This window comes from Hyperolius riggenbachi, chromosome 3 (genome assembly GCF_040937935.1).
Source record: "Hyperolius riggenbachi isolate aHypRig1 chromosome 3, aHypRig1.pri, whole genome shotgun sequence".
Classification (NCBI taxonomy): domain Eukaryota; kingdom Metazoa; phylum Chordata; class Amphibia; order Anura; family Hyperoliidae; genus Hyperolius; species Hyperolius riggenbachi.
The window spans coordinates 488,890,535-488,913,132 of NC_090648.1; the positions used below are offsets into that span (position 1 = coordinate 488,890,535).

Genomic DNA, 22,598 nt, shown 5'->3' on the forward strand with positions numbered 1-22,598 from the left:
ACAGCCTGATCCCAAAGTCTCGCCACTTCGGGTTTTGGCCGGTCAAAACTAGAAATGGCCGTGTCCCTACAACCAATGTGTGAAATGAATTGATTCCTGGCGGCTCTGTTACTGTCCCCACCCGGCTCTGGCTCCTCCCCCTGCCTCCTCCTATTGTATTCGTTGCAGCAGGTAAGCAGAGCGGGAAGGCTGCAGACATTGCTTCTGCCAGCACCCGCTCTGCAGGAACGAACGGCCGGAATCCCTGCTTTCCTGCCGCGGCGAATGACCCTGGGTTCACGCGTGTGTCCCCGGCTGCCAGAAGCCAATAGGAGGGGAGGAGCCAGAGCGGTGGAAGAAGAACAGAGCCGCCAGGATTCAAACGATTTCGCACGTTGACCGCAGTGAGACGGCCACTTCTAGTTTCGACCGGCCAGAACCCGAAGTGGCCAGACCTCAGGTTCTGGCCGTAACAAATATACCTGGGGCTTCCTCTAGTTCCCTTTTATATTGATCCGTCGTCCTCCGCCACCTGGATCCTCCGTAATCTGGGCTGGTAATTCGGCCAGTCAGCAACGGGAGCACAAAGAGGTGTGCAGCTGGGTCGCGCATGCAGTAAGCACCGACTCCCAAAGTTACTGGGCCAGATTGCAGAGGAATGAGACAGCGGAGTAGGACAGCGAGGGACGGATCAGCATGAAGGGGGCTAGAAGAAGCCTCAGGTATGTATGAAACTTTATCCTTTGTCGCAGGTTTACTTTAAATCCAGTTGTCTGGCATCCCTGCTGGTCTATTTGGCTGCATTAAGGTCTGAATCCCACCAGAAACAAGCATGCAGCTATTCTTAACAGATCGGACAATAATATCGGAAACACCTGATCTGCTGCATGCTTGTTCAGGGGCTATGCCTAAAAGTATTAGAAGCAGAGGATCAGCAGGACAGCCAGGCAACTGGTATTGCTTAAAAGGAATTAATATGGCAGCCTCCATATCCCTCTCGCTTCAGTTGTCCTTTGATATGGATTTTTTTCATGTACTGGTATATTTAAATTAGTGTTTCGCCTCCTGTTGCCCCTCCCCCTTCCCGTCTACACATCGTTTTATAGATTGCTAATTTGGTGGCTCAGGTGGCAGATTTTCCATATATATATATCAATTTAATTGGTTTGGATACTTTAGGATTGAGTTGCTTCGCCCCCACTTCCCTTCTTTTTCATCTTCTCTCTCATTTTCTTTTTGCATATTTTCAATGTTAATGTTTTTCCATTTTTTGTTTGCTAAAAAAGGTCGTAAAATGGGGACTTGTTGAATAATGTAATATAATTGCATTACTGAATTCGGCACCATTTTATAATTGCTGACATATTACTCCCAGAATGTACAGTATAAGCTGTTACTCTGTGCCTGTACTGATAGCAAACTAGCTGCAGTGTGTGCTGATCTGTGTAACCCTCAGTATGTACAGTGAAAGCTGCTACTCTGTGCCTGTACTGACAGTAAACCAGCTGCAATGTGTGCTGATCTCTGCTGCTCCTTGTATGTACAGTATAAGCTGTTACTCTGCCTGTACCGACAGTATACAAGCTGCAGTGTGTGCTGATCTCTGCTGCCTCAGATATGCACAGTATAAGTTGTTGCTTTGTCCCTGTACTGATGGTGAACTAGCTGCAGTGTGTGGTAATCTCTAAAAACTCCGGTATGCACAATATAAGCTTTTCTCTGTGCCTATACTGATAGTAAACTAGCTGCGATGTGTGCTGATATCTGCTACCTCCAGTATATACAGTATAAGCTGTTACTCTGCCTGTACTGATAGTAAACTAGCTGCAATGTGTGCTGATCTCTGCTACTTCCAGTATGTACAGCAGGGGTGCCCATTAGTTAGATCGCGATCTACCAGTAGATTGCGAAGGCCTTCATGGTAGATCCCGACCCCACTACATTTTCTATTCTGTATATACAAGTGTGCTCCTAAAATTGTACATAGGTAGATCACTTTGACTTGCTAATTTTTTAAAGTAGCTCACAAGCCAAAAAAGTTTGGGCACCCCTGATGTACAGTATAACTATTGCCCTTTGCCTGTACTGATAGTAAACTAGCTGCAGTGTTTGCTGACCTCTGCTACCTCTTTTATGTGCAAGTATAGCCGATAAATATAGTCCTAAAGCTGCACTTTGCAGGATGCTATGTATAATGCGTCAGGCATTGCATTGAGCCCCTCATTGCCCCAGGCTCCCCCCGGAGTCACACTGCTAAGGTTTCACGATTGGCTGGAATTCATCCTCACACACTGTGTCTGTACAGTGTCTGAGGATTATTCCACATTACCTGTTAATGGCTGAAATATTATTTCACTCACTTTGTACGTTTTATTTGCACAGCATGGCTAAAATTCCTGCTAAGTCGCCCACCTCTGAAAACGGTCCTTTACAACCTCGGTTGTGTTTTTCTAGATATCATTTTATGAGGTTTTTTTTTTCTGTCCGACGCCACGAAGTTTCATTTTTTCCTCCCCAAACAAGCTCCCTCTGTAGATACGTGGAAATATGAATTTCCTCGGCTATTTTAGGCTAGATTAAAGAAAACCTGTACTGAAAATAAAAGTCAAAATCGGCATACACAAGTCATACTTACCTTCCATGTAGTCTACTCCTCCGTGTCTTTCTCCTGTCCTGCGTCCTATTTGTTCACTGTGATCAAGGGAATTTTCCGTCCTCCATTTTGAAAATAGCCATTACCCATAACAGCTTTCTGGTCAGCACACAGTTAAACTGTAACATCGCCCACTTGAGCCATAGGGAAACATGGACTATCCCTGGTACATCAGTTTTCCTCTCAGCTGTAACTAACAGCAACTGATATATTTCAGATCTGACAAAATATTGTCAGAACTGGATGGGATTATTGTCAGAAGAAAATGGAGCGCTTCTGAGAGGAACTGATGGCAAGGTAACTATGCAATGTTCATTTGAAGTTACCTCATGTGTTTATTTTAAATATTTTTACTCAGTACAGGTTCTCTTTAAGCTTCTGAAATAAAGATATTTCTGATGGGGGGAGCAGCGAGTCAAATGTACAATTCTATGGTCCAGAAAGGAGATTTTGGGCAAGTCTCCCTAGCTCTGCTACTGCCTATAGAGCGCGCCCTAGTGGCTGCAGCTCTGACGCTTTGAGTCCGCCAGGAGAAAAGCATGCTATGAATGGGTCTTGTCTTGTCTATGATGACCACTTATTGATGAGCAGTGAGCTTGCAAATGACGCCTTTTTGCGTTTCATCACACATTCATAAATCGGTCTTCCTGGCACTGTCTTAGTGCCATAAACAAGAATTACTTCCACATCTTGCTCATTTGTCTTCTGTTTTGAAGGCACTTTAAGGCCTCTTTCACAGTGGGACGGTGCGTTTGATGCGGCGTTAAGGTCGCTTAACGTGCCCTTAATGCAACGCGTTGAAAGACTATAACTTGGACGTTATAGTACATTATTTAGCCCTGCGTTTGGTGCGCCGTTTTCGTCGCACAGTGATGGAACGAAATGCGTTACATTAAAAAAAAACACCTTACTAAGCATGTGCAACACACACAACGCAGCAAATGTATTGCTTAATGCACAGCATGCAGCACTCTCTAAATATTGCTACACGCTACACACAACGCAACGTGCGCACTGTGAATGTTGCACAGACTTAATATTGCTGTGTGTTAGTCCAGGTTAAAACATTTTCTAATGCGCGACTTTAATGTCGCACTGTGAAAGGGGCCTTAATGTGGACCGGAACCCTTGCACAGGACAAAAGGAAAATGTAGAGAAATCCACCCTGTATGTATTTAGAGAGTTTAGCCTGTCTGATTCCCCCTCATCTGTGTAATCACAAGTAATTTTACCTCTCCCTTGTGTCAGCTGGCTTCCGCAACAGAGCAGCTAATTGGTAAATAGCGGATGTTAACAATATGTCTGCTTCCATGAAAGTAGGAAGTGGACACACTGCAAAATAATTGGATTTGTATCAGTTGAAACAATGAAATGTCTTTCTTTAAAGGTTATTATGCTGTTGCTTATCTTTTTAGAGCAGAGAGGAAGTTCTGAGTTCAGGTCCGCTTTAATACATTCCAACTGGTATTGTTTAACAGGAAATAAACATGGCAGCATCCATATCACTCTCACTTAAAGTGAATGGGAACCGCATTTAAAAAAATGAGGCAGATACTTACCCGAGGAGAGGGAAGGCTCTGGGTCCTATAGAGCCTTCCGGCTCCTCTCCTGGTCCCCTCGTTCCAGTGCTGGCTCGCCCGGTAGCAGTATTTGACTAAATTAGTCAAATACTGCTTTACACGGCCGAAGGAGGCTTCAGAAGTCCTCAGGGAACCCGAGTGCTCCTGAAGGGCGGCCCTGTACTGCGCCTGCGCAAGCATGCTCTCTTGCACGCTCATTCCTGTGCAGTATGGAGCTGCACATCTTCAGGAGGACACGGCTCCCGAAGACTTCCAAATACCCTTTCGGTGGGGCACCGAGAGAGGAGACGGAAGGCTCTATATCAGGGGTAGGGAACCTAAGGCTCGGGAGCCAGATGTGGCTCTTTTGATGGCTACATCTGGCTCACAGACAAATCAGTTGGGATTGATTCACTAAGCTACACTACTCAAGCAGCACAGCTTAGTGTGGCAGCGCAAGTAACATTTTCAAAGTAGGCACGCTACTGCTGTAACATGCACTACTAACTTACTTGTGCTACCCCAAAATGAACAGCTGCTCCAAATGTCCCACTCTGGACCTTGTTAGGTCCATTGACTTTGTTGAGCGAGATTCTGACACTTTGATTGGTTCAATATGCTGCCTGTCACTTGTGTGGGGATCTTGTCCTACAAAGCGGATCAACCCCTAATTGTACAAGCTGTTAGTCGGTATTTCTCCTGTCTAGTTCTTGGGGAAAATTGCTGATGTTGCTGAAACCCTATAGAAGCTAAAGATGTGTCTGACACTTCCGCTGCCCAGCGGATCAACTGGATACACATCACCAGTTTGAATCATATTGTATGAAACATATTGTATGGCTCTCACGAAATTACATGTGGCGTTTATGGCTCTCTCAGCCAAAAAGGTTCCTGACCCCTGCTCTATATGTAGGGCCGGTTTAAGCAACAATGGGGCCCCAGGGCAAAATAAACCTGCCCCCCCCCCCCCCCCCCCCCCCTCAACAGATGCCCCCGGAACAAAAATCGGCATTAAGGGACCTTTTTTGCAGCTGGTATAGTCAGGGTGTGAAGCCCCAATCGGTCGGAGCTCCACATTCTGGCTACCCCAGCCTGCATGGGGAACAAGGGGTTAAAAAGTTTCAGGAGGGGGGACCCCAGATAATTTTTTAGAAAAAAATTTGAAATGAAACTTGTACAGATCCTTTTTTTTTTTTTTTTTTTTTTTTAAAGAATAAATTAAATTCTGAGAACCCCCCTTGAAGAGATGGACTAGCCCAAAAACCTTTCAGTTCTGTCAGATTCTGCTACCTACTGTAAGTGACAGCATCATAGGAGAAAAGTAATTTATAGCTCATTTTACACTGGAAGACACATACTTGTTATTTGTATGAGTTTACATGTATTTTAAATTTTAAACATTTTTTCTCAATAGTGGTCCTTTAAATGGGGCGGTAATGTTTCTTTCGCAGGTATCCGATCTCGTTTCCCGCAGCTGCTGTTTTGTGAGCATCCGTGAATTCAGTCTCCTTTAAATGCTGCCTATTTGAAGGATGTGCTTCGGGACACGAAGTGTTAGCTGACACCTTGTACTGTCTGCTTAATCGGGATTATGGGGAGGCTAATGAGCCGTCGATGATGAATTGGGCAGACAATTGAGCTGTAATCACTGGCGAAGGCCGCGGTATGTTGCTGAGGTTTTCACTCACTCTAATTATGTTGTAATTACCGTTCTGATGAATGGGCCGTCTCAGACTGGTGCGGGCAAACGTGAAGTCCGTAGCCAGAACAGGAGTGTACAGAAGAATCAGAATCAGTTTATTCGCCGAGTACGCTGTAGACGTACCCGGAATTGGTTGTGGTACACATAGCAAAGGCAGGAGAGCGTGAGACCTTTAAAGGGGTTCTGTGGGGGTTGTGGAAGAGAAAAACTGACACTTACCTTGGACTTCTATCAGCCCCGTGCAGCGGTAATGTCCCACGCCGTCCTGCTCCCATCCGCCGTTCCCCGCAGCCAGCACCGGGCTATTATTCGTCTGACATACAGACGAATAATGCGCGTTGCCGTGCCTCCGCTCGCGTCATCTGAGGCTTACTGCGCAGGCGCAGTACAACGGAGCCTTGTACTGCGCTTGCGCAGTAAGCTTCCGATGACGCAGGCGGAAGCGAGCGGGTGCGCGGCCACTCTAGCGCAGCCGCAGTTGGATCCCATGCCGCTTAGACCGGGGCCGGCGGCGGAGAACGGCAGATGGGAGGAGGACGGCGTGGGACATTACCGCTGCACGGGGCTGATAGAAGCCCAAGGTAAGTGTCCGTTTTTCTCTTGCACAACCCCCACAGAACCCCTTTAAGTCATTCAATAGTTTCAAGAGACAGAGCATTCAGTAATTCAGACAGACGTACATGCATTGGTGAGATTAAAAAGTAAAAACATATACATATTACAGCATACATGCCAGGCACTGAGAAAGAGTACATTAGTCCAGGTTTAGGGTGCCTGGGGAGCCAGGTAGTCCGTGATCAAAAACTATAGGGGCCCAGTTGGGCAAGTGTTCAGCAGGAGAACAGCTTGAGGAAAAAAGGTGTTCCTGCGCCTTGTAGTTCTGGTGTGGATTGTTCTGAAACGGCGGCCTAATGGGAGTGGCTCAAAGAAGCGACTGCCTGGGTGGGAGGGATCTTGAGCAATCTTGCAGGCTCTTTTCCTCGCTCTGGTGGTGTGGATGAGGTCAAGGGGGGGCAGGGGCGTGCCGATGATCTTTTCTGCAGCGCTTATTACTCTTTGTAGTTTATACTTGTCACTAGCTGTTGCCCCTGCATACCAGACAATAATGGAGGAGCACAGGATGGACTCAATTGTGGCAGAGTAAAAACTGGTGAGCAGCTCCCGTGGGATGCCAAATTTCTTGAGCTGGCGCAGGAAAAATAGTCTTTGCTGGGCGCTCTTCTGGGTTTTGGTGGTATTTTGCCCCCATCTGAGGTCCCTGGTTATGGTGGTGCCCAGGAACCGAACACACGGTACCCTGGTGACTTCGGTCTCACCAATGCAGACTGGTGGGAGTGCAGGAGGGAGTTTTCTGTAATCCACAATCAGCTCGACGGTCTTGGCCGCATTGAGGACGAGATTATTGTCTTTACACCAGTTGCAGATCCTCTCGATCTCGCTGCGGTAGGCCTGCTCCTCCTTCCTGCTAATGAGGCCGATGATGGTTGTATCGTCCGCAAATTTGATGACCTTAACGGAGTCAGCGTTTCAGATGCAGTTGTTGGTGTAGAGGGAGAACAAGAGTGGGGACAGTACACACCCCTGCGGTGCCCCTATGTTGGTGGTTCTTACGCTGGAGGAGCAGTCACCAAGCTTGACCCGTTGTGTTCTGTTTGAGAGGAAGTCCCCCACCCACCTGCAAAGGGTTGGGTCGATCCCGAGTTGCGTGAGGTTGCCGAGCAGAATGTCTGGCCGAATGGTGTTGAAGGCCGAGCTAAAGTCCAAGAACAAGAGCCTGGCATAGGAGTCAGGGTTGTCAAGGTGCTCCGTGATGTATGCCAGGCTGATATTGATGACATCCTCAACTGATCTATTTGCTCTATATGCAAATTGATGGGGATCAAGGTGGGCATTGGTGGAGCTCTTAAGGAATGCAAGAACCAGTTGCTCAAAGACCTTCATGATGATGGGAGTAAGGGCTACAGGTCTGAAGTTGTTGTGATCAGTGTTTCCCGGTTTCTTGGGGACTGGAATAATTGTAGACTTTTTGAGGCAGGGAGGGACCCTGCATTCCATTAGGGACCTATAGGAACGTATAACTAGGAAATCCGATACAGGAAGCATGAAGCCAACTTCCAGGAAATGATTTTATGTTAGTATAGTACAGACGTAGTTAAACATTTTGATGCCTTTTTATCTCTGTTGTCACTGTAGAGCAGGGGTGTCAAACTCAAATACAAAGTGGGCCGAACACTGTACACTGGGACCAAGTCACGGGCCAACCTCAATGTCTACTGGCCACCTTCCTCCTTTATACAGTTCCCTGGTGTCTAATGGCTACCCTCCAACCCTTATACAGTTCCCTGGTGTCTTGAGACCCCCACCCTCCCCTATACAGTTCCCTGGTGTCTTGAGACCCCCATCCTCCCCTATACAGTTCCCTGGTGTTTAGAGCTTTCCCCCTCCCTTCCCCATGCGGCTTCCTGGTAATCTAGGACTTCACCTCCAATATAGCTTCCCTGGTGGTCTAGAGTGGGCCAAACATAATGCAAACTGGGGAAACCACTTGAGGGCCAAATTTAATGGCTCTGAGGGCTAAATTTGGCCTGCGGGCCGGAGTTTGACATGTATGCTGTAGAGATTGTTCCTCATTCTCTCTCTCTGTCTGCAGAACTTTGTGGCGGTGCGTCAAATTGCCGCACTGCTACTGCAGCCTAATGTATCCTAATAAAGTTCCTTCTTCCCACGTTGCGGTACGCTGCGCTGGAAGTGCCTAATCTAACGCTAGTGCAGAACTACGTTACCGTGCAGAATCCGTGACAATCTGTGTCAGCCCGGAAGTCATGTTAGTTTATGGCGATGTGGGGATTTTTTCTTTAAAAGTTGGCAGCGTGCATGTGCAGAAGCATATTTTTACTCTTCCTCGAAATTCCCAAAGCAGGAAGTGACCGCAAGCGTGCCTTACTTCCTGTTTGGCCGAATGCCAGACCAGGAACACCGCGTACTAACCTGGTGCTCACTGAGGGCCTGTTTCTGGCGGTGCGGCATGTCCGCCACACCGCATTGCTACTGCCAGTTTGTAGTGTGAAACCAGCCTTTGGTCAATCTTACCTGTATGACGTCTTCTTCGGTCCCTCCCTGGCGCCTCCCATGATGCGTTCCATGTGCTGGTCACGTGACAACCCGGAAGGAGGAAGAGTTTGTAGTTACACGACCGCCGCTTGGATCGCATCGTGGGAGGCGCCAGGGACGGACTGAAACAGACGTCATACAGGTAAAATTGCCCCCGCCCAGCCTGCACAGGTTTACTGTGATATATACGGATAGAACTATCTGTGTATCTCCCGAATTCGGATTTGAGCAACTCTATTTACTATCTCTTGCTCATGCATTGTATATTTATACAGATGCATTTGCTGGGACCTGAGGACTGAACTTACCCCCTTATATTTAGAGGTTTACTATATCAGAGTTTATTAAAGCAAAGTATTACCGGTATGTATTTATATGGCACTAACATCTTCTGCAGCACTTTACATAGTCATGTCACTGACTGACCTCAGAGAAGCTCACAATTTAATCCTACCATAGTCATAGTCTAATGTCCTACCATATTATTACCGGTATTATTATTGTTTATTTATATAGCACTGATATCTTTTGCAGCACTTTACAGATAACATAGGCCTCAATTCACTAAACTTACCTCCTGTCTTTAATAACTCTTCTAGAGTTGTTACCATGGTGATAAGGCATGTAGTATTCAGGAAACATTTTACCTCAGGCAAACCTAAAGTTAACTCTTCTGTCTTTAAGTTAACTCTTTAATCCTTAAAATAACTCCAGAGTTAAAGACAGGCTGTTCATTAACTGCGTGTGAAAATAACTACAGAGGAGGTAAATTAACTACAGAGGAGGTAACATAAGGAATGAAGAGATAAGATAACTCTCTTACTGTGTGGAGGTAAGTTTTCTCTTGCCTTATTATCTCCAGCATGATCTTAGTGAATTGAGGCCATAGTCTTTGTCACTCACTGTCACACACTGCAAATAGACTTTGAATAGATTTCGCCTTGAAATCTGGTAAAAATTTATGGAATCGCTGCCACTGAGCAGGGCCGATTGGAGGGCCTCACCCCCTAGGTCTTCCCCTGTCTAGTGCTCCTCCTGAGGTCCCTGAACAGTGTTGGTAGCGGGGTGCACTTACCTGTCCTCCTGCATGTCTTCATCCCAGCTGGCTGCCTGTTCCCCCTTGCGGAGCAGGGAAAAGGTGCGAGTGCCGCCACAATCTAATCACCGGCTATGTCGGTGTCAGGAGGGTAGTTTGAAGTCCCAAACAATGGGCAGCACTCCGGGCATCTAGCTGCTTTATTCATCAAGCAAAAATCGGCAAATTGTTTTGGGGTCATAGAGTTGAACCCCTTTCTCATTGCAAGGTCACACTGTGTCACGACTGTGTAACAATTGTCAGTGTTTGCATGGTGAATAAAGCGGCTTCAATGAACTGTCCTGGAAACCTGGCCACTCTTTGGGGCTTTGCATTGTTGATGGTGCTAACTGCCTTTGGCTACTAGTAGGTATGTAGTAGGAGGTGTGCCGACACTAATGCTGGGAATACACCATACAATTTTCTGTTATGCCGGGCATACACGGCTCATTTTTGCGCCGGAATCGAGCTAGCGGCTCAATGCCGGCGCGTCCCCGTGGACGCTCCTTGTCTTTTAGTTTTTTGCTATTGTCCGCCCGCGGGTATCGAGCGGGGAATGAATCCGCGCGGTGATCACACCTGTCGGAAAAAACGAGCCGTGTATGCCCGGCATTAGATTCTTCTGTTAGGGCCGTTCTCACCTGAGCGGGAATTGCGAGATTCCCGCTCACGGCAAACCGCTAGCGGTTCTACACAATGTAGCGAGTGGCAGTGTTCTCACTGCCGCGGTTGCGGTTAGCGATAACCGCAACCGCGCTGCATGCAGCGGTTTGCCGGCGACGAGCGCGCCGCGATTTGCGATCGTGATTAGCGTGCAAACCGCCGCAATTGTACAGTGATTTTTCCACGCTAATCGCGGGAAAATCACTCCTGCAGTTATGCGGTTCTAAGTGTGAACGGGCCCTTAGATTTTTCTGTTATGCTGGGGATACACGGGTCGACCCGGCGGCTCGATTAGCCGACGGATCGACTCCTGCCGTGTCCCCGCTCGTCCCCGCCGTCGTCCGGATCGATTCCAGCTCATCCCCGCGGGAGGATCGAGCAGGGAATTGATCCGGCAGGTCATCGGACCTGTCGGAAATTATCAATCGGGCCATCAGCGGTTCGATTGATAAGGGGGAAACGAGCTGTGTATCCCCAGCATTAGATTTTCTGTTAGAATGCATAATTAGATTATTTTCTGTAGAGACTGATCATTATCTCTGGTGCATTGTCTTCTGGTTATCTCCTGCTGAGTAGAACAATGCTTAATTGCTCGGCAGATAGATGGTAAGATAGATAAATTTCCAACATGTTGAACTTTATCTACAGTGTTCTCCCCAGAAATTTTTTCCAGCCGGGTGGCATGAAAATGTAGCCGGGTGGCATGAAAAAGTAGCCGGGTGGGGCAAGATGACAGAATTCAGGGCTGGTGCTTCTCTGCACAACAGCAGAGAAGGAGGTGAGCCGATGACAGCCGGGTGCTCACCAAAACTAGCCGGGTGGGGCACCCAGTTAAAAAGGCCTGGGGAGAACACTGATCTATCTAGCAGGTAAATCTAACAGAACATTGTATGGTGTATTCCCAGCATTAGGGCTGGAACCCACTCAAGTGGTTTTTAGAATATTTAGGGATCGCTTTCAATCGCTAGCGATTTCCCTAAACGCTGTGCCAATGTAAATGGATGGGACAGATTCCACTAGAGCAGGGATGTCAAACCGGTCCTTCGAGGGCCGAGGTCCTCACACATTTTTGACACAGCTCAAATTCATTGATTGGTCTGAATCAGGAAGGGTGCGGTCCATCAGGTAGAACACATCCTTCTCTTTCTCAGTCCATCCTAAACACTGGCAAGGATCTGGCCCTCCAGGCCTGGAGTTCCACACCTGTGCACTAGAGCGATTGTGATCTGGCCAATCGCAATCACAGGTCATGCAACATTTTGGGAGTGTTTCCGTTCTATTGTATTGTATAGGAACATGGAAATCGCTCCCAATATCTCTTGCAAAGTGCTACCACAAATTGCTAGCGATTGTGATTAGCGCTTTATAGTGTGTCCCGGGCTTTATGCTGATTTCTAGGAGGGCAATTTGTGGGCTGGGTGCCCGACAAGTCTGCCTCTGTATGCAACATACAGAGGAGTTCGCAAAGCTAATCCTACTATAGTCATAGTCTAATGTCCTGCCATATTATTACAGTTGAATCCCTTTATAGTAAACTCCAAAAACTAACAAAAGGAACTAGGAGAAGTGGTTTACTATCTCTTGCTCATGCATTGTATATTTATACAGATGCATTTGCTGGGACCTGAAGACTGAACTTACCACCTTATATCTAGAGGTTTACTATATCAGAGTTTATTATAGCAAAGTATTATGTATTTATATGGCACTGACATCTTCTGCAGCACTTTACATAGTCAGAAGCTGTGAGTCGCAACGACTCACAGCTCCTGTCCCAGCGGCTCACCTGATTTCAGTGCAGTCGCATAGCCGTGATCTGCAGGGGATCTGAGCTTCCTTACCAGTGGCGCCAGAAGGATAAAAAGATCTAAAAGGTTTAAAAATGAGGAGGTAGTGGTGGACTTACCTCCTCTGGGCAGACACTACAAAATGCCAATCAATTTTCAGCAAAACAATTTATTTACATCCTCCAGTAAAATTCAACGCGTTTCGCGAGGGTGACCCGCTTCCTCAGAAAATAAGATGGAGCATATACAAAACAGGTTTGGTACTGTGCCAAAGCAACAACAGAGTATCTGGGCATAGTACCAGACCTGTGTTGTATATGCTCCATGTTATTGCCTGAGGAAGCGGGTCACCCCCGCGAAATGCGTTGTATTTGCTGCAGTATGTAAATAAATTGATGGGCTTTTTTGTGTCTACTTGGAAGAGGTAAGTCCAAAACCTGCCTTTATAGCGGTTGCCTATGCGGTAACCCTGACCTGTGAGTATACTGCACATACTCTTTCCACACACCTGCATTTACCAGTGCATACTATATATTGGGCTCTCGATGTCCCTCTTTTTGTTTTGATATTCTAACAGGGTTGTGGAGTCGAGGAGTCGGAGTCAAAGCAATTTTGGGTACCTGGAGTCGATGGTGGTTTCCATAAACTGAGGAGTCGGAGTCATATAATTTTTGTACCGGCTCCACAGCCCTGTATTCTTCTATGATTATTATCACGTGCCCATTTTAATGGACGCCTTTATAAAACGTACGCCCCCTCCTGGTGGCATGTGCATAGCCATGTAAGGTGCATGCTTCCCGGTTACGGGGGAGCAGGCACACCTGTGGTGGTGATGGAAGGTGGGACACAGCAAGGGAGCGTGCCATCTGACAAGTGCCAGCACTCTGCGGGGCCCGGGGGTCCGCTATTGTAGTAGGGGGGAGAACAGGGTGATATGGGTGTTTTCAGTCGATCTGCCGTAAGTCTACGGGTGCCCATTAATGCTACAATTTTTTCACTAAATGCGATCTTTTGATGTGATTGTTACGATCGAAAATAATCGGAAGGTAATTATCGATTGTTCACATTTACTGAACGATTCTTTCTTCAAATTCGATCATAAAATCCAACTTTCGGATCGATTTTTAACCTAATTAGCAATCAACTGAAGAATTGTTCCTTATCGATTGCCTACATAAATGGCATTTCTATACAATTGGATCATTAAAATCGCATTGAAAGATTGTATTTGGTGAAAAAAATTGTACCGTTAGGGGGCACCTTACCACTGCCAGTGCCGTGCCCCGCTTCATTTTGAGAGAAATCTTTCCAACCACAGTGATCGATAGCATAGGAACAAGGAAAGTAGATCCTTTAAGAACCGCACCACTCCAATCAATTACCAGTAAAGTATATTAACTTTTTTATTGGATACAAGAGTGAGCAAAGGTATTAAAAACAATTAAAAAAATCATATGTAAGGCTGGGGTACAAAATACAATGAAATAAATATACGATTGACCAGTACAGTATAACGCTCAATCCCTAATGGTATACTGAGAGCTCGCTGCAAGGGATAGATAATAAATAATGATCATAAGCAAGCAAGAATAAAGTGCAAGAGCCTTCAGTGAACTTAGGGCTCTTTCACATTAGCCAATGTGTGATCAAACCCGATTTTGTGCACGCGTTGAGTGACACTGGGAAATTGCGGTGCAGCGCTTATTAGCGGCGGTGTCGACGATTAAAAGCTCCCGGGTGCATCGAACCGCAGTGCACCAAAACTCAGCATTAAAGAGACTCTGTAACCTCAAAAAGATCCCCTGGGGGGTACTCACCTCGGGTGGGGGAAGCCTCCGGATCCTAATGAGGCTTCCCAAGCCGTCCTCTGTCCCACGGGTGTCTCGCTGCAGCCCTCCGAACAGCCGGCAACAGACCCGACTGTAAAATCAATATTTACCTTTGCTGGCTCCAGCGTGGGGCGCTGTGGCTGCTTTCCGCTCCGAACTACACGGAAATACCCGATCTCAGTCGGGTCCGCTCTACTGCGCAGGCGCCGGAGACTTGCACCTGCGCAGTAGAGCAGACCCGACGGCGATCGGGTATTTCCGTGTAGTTCGGAGCCGACAGCCGTCAGAGCGCCTGCGCAGGAGCCGGGAAGGTAAATAATGACGTCACGTTGTACGGAGGGCTGCAGCGAGACCCCCGTGGGACAGAGGACGGCGTGGGAAGCCTCATTAGGATCCGGAGGCTTCCCCCACCCGAGGTGAGTACCCCCAGGGGATCTTTTGATGTTACAGATCCTCTTTAATTAGGGCCTGTACACACTGTAAAACGCAAGCAAAATTGCAAGCGCATGCGTTTTTAATCGCAAGCGCATGTAGTTTTAAAAACGCAACGTATGTTTTTGATGTGTTTGCGTTTTTCTTGTAATTGCTGATTGGCTAAAGAATCCTTTTTTTCTAGTTTACATTTCAACAGGAAGCAGGAAATTGGAGAGTCTTCTGGGATACTGACTTCTGAAAAACGCAGTGGAATCGCATTGCATTGCGTTTTTTCATGCTTTTTTCAAGCGCTGCACTTAAAAAAGCGCACCAGGCACTGCAATTGCGTTTTTCTAAAAACTCATCGCACCAGTGTGTACAGGTCATCACGATTTTCATTATTTTTCAGAAGACATTGATATTTTAAAAACGCAGTGCAAGCGCAGCAGTGTGTACAGGCCCAAAGAGACTCAGAGATGAGTCATGTTGCCATTTTTTTTTTTTTACTTACCCGTGCCTTCCTCCAGCCTCCTAAGCATGGCTGCGTCCCTCCCCGTCCTCCCAGAATCCTCCGCTCAGCCACAATCAACCCCCGGTATGCGGCTCAGTCTGACTGAGTGACGTCAGCCGGGGCCTTCTGCACTTGCACAGAAGGTCCCTCGCTGATGTCACTGAGCCGCTTACCGGAGAAGATTGCTGCTTAATGGAGGCACTAAGGACGACGGCGAGGGACACATCCATGCTAATGGAGCTGGAGGAAGCCCCCGGGTAAGTAAAAAAAAAAAGGAAACATGACTCATCTCTGAGTCAGTGTTGCCAACCGTCAGTAAATTTACTGACAGTCAGTAAAAAAGTCAACAAATCTGGGCTGTCAGTAAAGTCCAGGAAAAACTTTGTGGTGTCAGTAAAAAAAAAAAACCCTCTCTCTTTCCCAGAAGATCACAGCACTTACTGCTTATCAGTTTACGTATCACTCTGGAATGTACACAGCTCTAGCTAAAGGTGGCCATACATCTGTAGACTTGGCGGCCGATCAACCATCAGATACGACAATTATTATTGATATTGTAAATATCGCTGCCACCAAAAGCATGCTTTATTGACAATCAAGCCAATGCTGGGCCGAAATTGGTTGCATGTATCGATGTCATGTATCAATCGGACATGCTGGAAAATCTCAGGTTGACATGCTCGATCAGGTGTGCAGCGGCAAGGGCTGCGATAATTGAGAACAAACGTGACCGAAACACCCGGTCGCATCCTCCAAATGTAAATGTATAAAAGTCCCTCCCCCAGATGTCCAGTGTCCACCACTGCGCTCTTCTTCCTCATTCGCGCTCCACGTGGTTGCCGGTGTATTGCACGTGGGGCGCATGTGTGATATCTTTCATTTAATTTCAGTAATATTAGATGTCAGTAAAAAAAGGGTTTCTGTCAGTAAATTTTTTGTGCTTTGTCAGTAAAAATGTATTTCCGAGGTTGGCAACACTGCTCTGAGTCTCTTTAAAGGGGAACTGAAGAGAGAGGTATATGGAGGCTGTCATGTTTATTTCCTTTTAATCAATACCAGTTGCCTGGCAGCCCTGCTGGTCTATTTCTCTGCAGTAGTATCTGATTAAAACCAGAAACAAGCATGCAGCTAGTCTTGTCAGATCTGACTTATAAGTCTGAACCACTGAAACACCTGATCTGCTGCATGCTTGTTCAGGGGCTATGGCTAATAGTATTAGAGGCAGAGGATCAGCAGGGCTGCCAGGCAACTGGTATTGTCTAAAAGGAAATAAACATGACAGCCTCCATATACCTCTCTCTTCAGTTCCCCTTTAAGAAAAGTATATCCCCAGTGCAATGATACAAGCACAGTGTACAGAAAAGGACAACCACTGTAGCACCAAATAACCAAAACCACAGTGGAAAATAGACGTGCAATTTAGCATGAAAATTATGTGGCGCTTTATTCAGCGCTGCGTAATATGTTGGCGCTTTATAAATACAATAAATAATAATAATAATAATGAAAACAACCAGTGAACAAGACAGTGTCGCGATGATCAGCAAGGAAAGGTGGGCGCACAGCAACGCAAAAGTGTACCAAGATTGTCACCAGGCAACAAGGTAGGAGAAGAGCCTGGTGACAATTTCGGAGCCGTCGTGCTTCTTCCGGTGCAGTGATCGATAGCTCTGATCGGTTTTGGACGGAAATCAATCTTAAGTACGATTAGGCAATGTTGAGGCATCGATTTCCCTCAGGTTTGATCACTGGCACCTTATCCCATCTATGAATATCTATCTACCCACTATTTTTGTTACCTCAGCAGTCGGACGGTGGACTGCGTGTGCTCTGTGGGCTCTGTGGGACCAGATAGGGTTTAAGTAGCTGAACTGAAACGGGCGATGGCGTCCTTCGCGTGAACGCAGCCCGCAGCCCTTGACCGTAATTGCATAAACCAAATGTTGAAATGTCAACAAGTTGTAGTAGTAATTGATTTAAGATTGCCTCCTCACTGGCATGATTAAAGACAATCGTTCCCCGTCCGTACGTTTGATTCAACACTATTTATTTTACTTTTTCGGCAGACAGCTGTGCGCAATGTGTTCCTGGCATTACAGAGTCATGAATGAGACCGGTCGCTCAGTTTATTTTTCTATATCCTTCTGCAGTTTGGATATCTCCCCCCTTTCCTTTTGTTGTTAAGAATTTATACATTTTTAAACTTCTCACTAAACCGGGTTTAGAAGCCTGATTAAGGTCATAAACACAATGTTTTTCTTTCTGCCAGAGCCATATTTTTGCCCGTTTGGGGGGGAGGATGGGCCGGTCTGGGTAGGATTTTTGCTGATAGTGTCATGGAATCGGTAATATAAACATTTTACAGACTCTAGATTAGCCAGATGATTTGCAGATGATGTCCGGTAAAATGAACCCTGAGGACTTGACAAATGGGAATTCTGAGGCATGTCGAAAAACCCAACGAGAATATAGCTGGCCTGCAGTGACCATAGCCTATGATAAATGATTAAAGGGGCACTATGGCGAAAAATTGTAAAATTTAAAATATGTGCAAACATGAACAAATAAGTACGTTTTTCCAGAGTAAAATGAGCCATAAATTACTTTTCTCATGTGTTGCTGTTACTTACAGTAGGTAGTAAAAATCTGACAGAAGTGACAGGTTTTGTACTAGTCCATATCTTCATAGGGGATTCTCAGGGACTTATGCTTCATACACACTTGAGATAAAAGTCTTTGGAAAATGCAAGATCACAGACCAATTTTACCCCATTCCATGTAGTATGAGAGCCATACTCTACACAGTCTATTCTATGGAGCTGAACTCCCCATCAGATAAAATCTTTGCAAGCTGCTGCACACAAAGATGCCCGTACACACTCAAAAGATCATTATCTGCAGAAGATCTGTTCTTGCAAAAGATCCATTCCTGCAAAATGCATTCATAGTCTATGAGATCTGCAGATCCTCATACACACTTGGTTTAACAGACAATCATCTGCAGATCATCTGCAGATCAGATCCACCAGGATGGATCTTCAGATCTGCAGATGATTGCCAGATATGCAGATGAAGTCTGTTAAACCAAGTGTGTATGAGGATCTGCAGATATCATAGACTATGAATGCATTTTGCAGGAATGGATTTTTTGCAGGAACGGATCTTTTGCAGATAATGATCTTTTGAATGTGTACGGGCATCTGTGTGTGCAGCATCTTGCAAAGATTTTATCTGATGGGGAGTGCAGCTCCATAGAATAGACTGTGTAGAGTATGGCTCTCATACTACATGGAAGGGGGTAAAATTGGTCTGTGATCTTGCATTTTCTAAAGACTTTTATCTCAAGTGTGTATGAAGCATTATTTATTTTCAAAAGCACTTCGTGAATGGCAGTTGCTCTGTCCAACTGCCAAAAAACTGTGTAGCAAGCAGGGAAGCTGGCCAGCATCATTGTTTAAATCCTTTTTAGGAAATGTCTTTAAAAAGAATAAAAGCCTTGTTGAGAATCCCCTTTGAAGAGATGGACTAGTCCAAAACCTGTCGCTTCTGTCAGATTTCTACTACCTACTGTAAGTGACAGCAACATAGGAGAAAAGTAATTTATGGCTCATTTTACTCTGGAAAAAAATGTACTTATTTGTCTGTTTGCACATGTTTTAAATTTTACAATTTTTCGCCATAGTGATGCTTTAAGAAATAATAAATTCTGCCAGGGTATGTAAAATTATGAGCATAACTGTAGATGTGTTGAAAACTTGAAAAACACAAAGCGAGACTGCAAGCCCAATATAGTGTAGTACCTTAGTAGCAGATGATAACGTATATAATCAAGCAATAGTTGTACTCACAAGTATAGGTTTGATAGGCAGGTGGGGAGAACTATAACCTGACCCCACTCAGGTATAAGAAGTCGCTCTCTGTAGATAGGAAAAAGGGGATACACCCCTCCACCAGGGGTCGACTAGTTGATTTGTAAAACATGATAACAGAGGCGCCAATAAGAGTAAAAGTGATTCAAAGCCGTTTAAAAGGGGGAAGTTGGTGGACTCCCCTCCCTCGTAGAAAAAAACGGACAATGGGACGTTACTCACATACAAAGTAACTTTTATTAAAAGCTCCAAGATTTGCAACGCGTTTCAGAGGTCACTATCCCGCTTCATCAGGCAATAGTTTGGAGGGTACACCAAACCATTGCCTGACGAAGCGGGATAGTGGCCCATGAAACGTGTTGCAAATCTTGGAGCTTTTAATAAAAGTTACTTGGTATGTGAGTAACGTTCCATTGTCTGTTTTTTTCTACGAGGGAGGGGAGTCCACCAACTTCCCCCTTTTAATCACTTTTACTCTTGTTGGCGCTTCTGTTATACTGTTTTACAAATCAACTGTAGATGTGTGTCCATGCAGCAGTTCTCAATTTCCTCCTCGGGGGTCGATCTGCCAAAATGGGGTACATTTCTCTCTTTGTCATGTAGCCAGTGGGCACTTGATGGAGGTACAGCATGGAGAAGTGAAAGGACACTGGGCCAAAATGGGGGCAGGTTGAGTGGTCTGGAAATTTCAGATATTGCTGCTGAATTTTTTGCCCTTTCTTCAGGACTTCGCTGGCCAGCTTTTGTCAGGTCCCATTCTGTCCGGCTAAAATCCGATAATGTTGGTTATTTGCGCATTGGTTGCAGTAACAGGGCACTTAGCACATTGGCCAGCCCGACCCCGAAGTTCACAGATTCTGGGTTCTGGCTGTAACATATACATAAGTGTGGAGGAATCGCTCTCATCTCATTAACGACTGAGAGCAAAATAAGGCACTTTTCCTGATGAACCGTGCAGAGTACCTGAGCAGTGACCTGGGATCACTGGAGTAGTCTCAGGTCTGTCTGAGTAATACAGTTTGCTAGAGTACTTGAGCTGTGTAAAGAAGTTTTGGAAAGGACCGTGTTTACCTTTGGGAGAATGGGGGTAGCTTTCAAAGCACAATATTTACCGTCAGTGATTCATGTGGCGTGGTTTGTACACAGATAAAGCGAGCTTTGCCGTTCACGTGTCTGTACAGGACTTGGGAAAACATCTTCGGAGTGGGTCTTTAATATTATCTAAGGCCTGAATGCGTTTCTATATTTAGCCTCCGCTGAGATTGAAGTTGGTGATAAGTTTTGGCAGCAGAAGTCCCTGATTCCGAGTATAATCCAGCTCTGAGAACAGCTATCGAATCAGCTGCTGAGAACGGCAAATTCCTTCCTCTTCTCTGCCTTGTATAAATCGTGAGGGAACTTTTAGGTGTTTATTCCAAGGATGCATTTTGAGTTATTGAGATGGAAATTTTTTGCTGTGAATTTTCTCTATCTGTAAATTATTATTATTGCGAATGGGTGGAATTATGACTAGGAACCTCGCGTTGAGGTGTCGGAGTCCCAGGTTCCAATGGGTGGAATTATGACTAGGAACCTCGCGTTGAGGTGTCGGAATCCCGGGTTCCAATCCTGGTCACGACACTATATGTCCTTCCGGTGTTTACGTGGGGGATTCCTCTGGGCACTCTGCTTTCCTCCCACGTCCCACTAACATACAGACAGTTGTACTCTCCCCAGAAATGGTCTTCTGTGTGGGACATAATGTTAGGTACACATAATCTCATTTCCTGTCAGAGTGACGAGTAATCTGACAAGAGGTTGCATCGTGTGTACATGTCCAAACTTCTCTCGATTGATAGTGGGAGAGATTTTCCCAAAATCAATCCCGTTATTGATCAGGAGCCGATCAAACATGTTAGAAATAATTGGTTTGATCCTGTGGATTGAACAGGAAGTTATATTGTGTGTACCCAACATTAGACTGACTGTTGTAGGGAGATAAGATTGGGAGCGCCTCTGAAGACAGTCAGTGACATGACTATGCACTGTGTAAAGTGCTGCAGAAGATGTGAGTGCTATATAAATCTATATATATATAAAATCGGATGTGTGTGTGTGTGTGTATGTACCGCGATCACTCAAACGGCTTGACCGATTTTGAACGAAACTTGGTATACAGATCCCTTACTACCTGGGATGATATGTTCTGGGGGTCTCGTGCCCCCCCTGCACACGTGGGCGGAGCTACAAACAGCAAATCAGATTTCACCCCTTCAAGTCAATGGAAACTATTTAAAAAGCTGCCATTCTCACAGTAATCAAGCCAGAGTCCCCACACTTGGCACAGTTGGTCACTTGGTGACTGAGGTTACAAATTCAGGAAAAGTGGGTGGAGCATAAAACAGCCAATTAAATTTCAGCCATTCATTTTAAATGGGAAAATGTAAACTGCACCCATTCTTAGGGCTCTTAAACTTGGCACAGTTGGTCACTGGGTGAATGCGGTTAAGATTCAAGAAAGTGGGTGAAGCCTGCAACAGCCAATCAAAATTCACCTATTGATTTTCAAGGGGAATATTTAAACTGCTGCCATTCTTAAGGCTCATACACACATCAGACTATAGTCTTTGGAAAATGAAAGATCACAGACCAATCTTACCACCCTTCATGTAGTATGAGAGCCATACTCTACACAGTCTTTTCTATGGAGCTGAACTCCACATCAGAAAAAAATCTTTGCAAGATGCTGCACACACAGATGCTGTACGGACACAAAAGATCAGTATCTGCAAAAGATCTGTTCCTGCCAAAGATCCGTTCCTGCAAATTGCAATGATAGTCTATGAGATCTGCAGATCATCATACACACATGATTTAACTGACATTCATCTGCAGATCAAGCAATCATCTGCAGATCTGAAAATCCATCCTGGTGGATCTGATCTGCAGATAAATGTCAGTTAAATCCTGTGTGTATGATGATCTGCAGATCTCATAGACTATCATTGCAATTTGCAGGAATGGATTTTTGGCAGGAACAGATCTTTTGCAGATACTGATCTTCTGTGTCTGTACAGCATCTGTGTGTGCAGCATCTTGCAAAGGTTTTATTCTGATGTGGAGTTCAGCTCCATAGAAAAGACTGTGTAGAGTATGGCTCTCATACTACATGAAGAGTGGTAAGATTGGTCTGTGATCTTTCATTTTCAAAAGACTATGGTCTGATGTGTGTATGTGGCCTTACCTGTTAATTGCAGAGGCTTCAAACTTGCTACAGTCAGTCATTGGGTGACTGGGGTTCAAATTCACTAAAGGGACGGGGCCACAAACAGCCAATCAGATTTCCCTGGTGGATAAACTGCTTCCATTAACACATTTTTGATGCCAGGAACCTGAAAGCTCACAAACTTAGTCATTGAGTGTCTGTGTGTCAAGGTTACGAAAAGTGGGTGGATCCAAAAACAAAT

The 22,598-nt window shown here is 45.6% G+C and overlaps 1 protein-coding gene across 3 annotated transcripts in view; it reads left to right on the forward strand.

Moving 5' to 3' along the window:
- Positions 1 to 22,598, forward strand: part of SCUBE1 (signal peptide, CUB domain and EGF like domain containing 1) — a 359,575-nt gene that overhangs the window by 69,598 nt on the left and 267,379 nt on the right. Inside the window, exon 1 of one of the 3 annotated variants that reach the window (XM_068278172.1) lies at positions 18,792 to 18,852. The exons of the other annotated variants lie outside the window; for them this stretch is intronic. The gene's annotated coding sequence lies outside the window, so the exon portion shown is untranslated. Of the gene's footprint in view, positions 1 to 18,791; positions 18,853 to 22,598 lie in introns of those variants that run through there. 3 annotated transcript variants of the gene reach the window in all.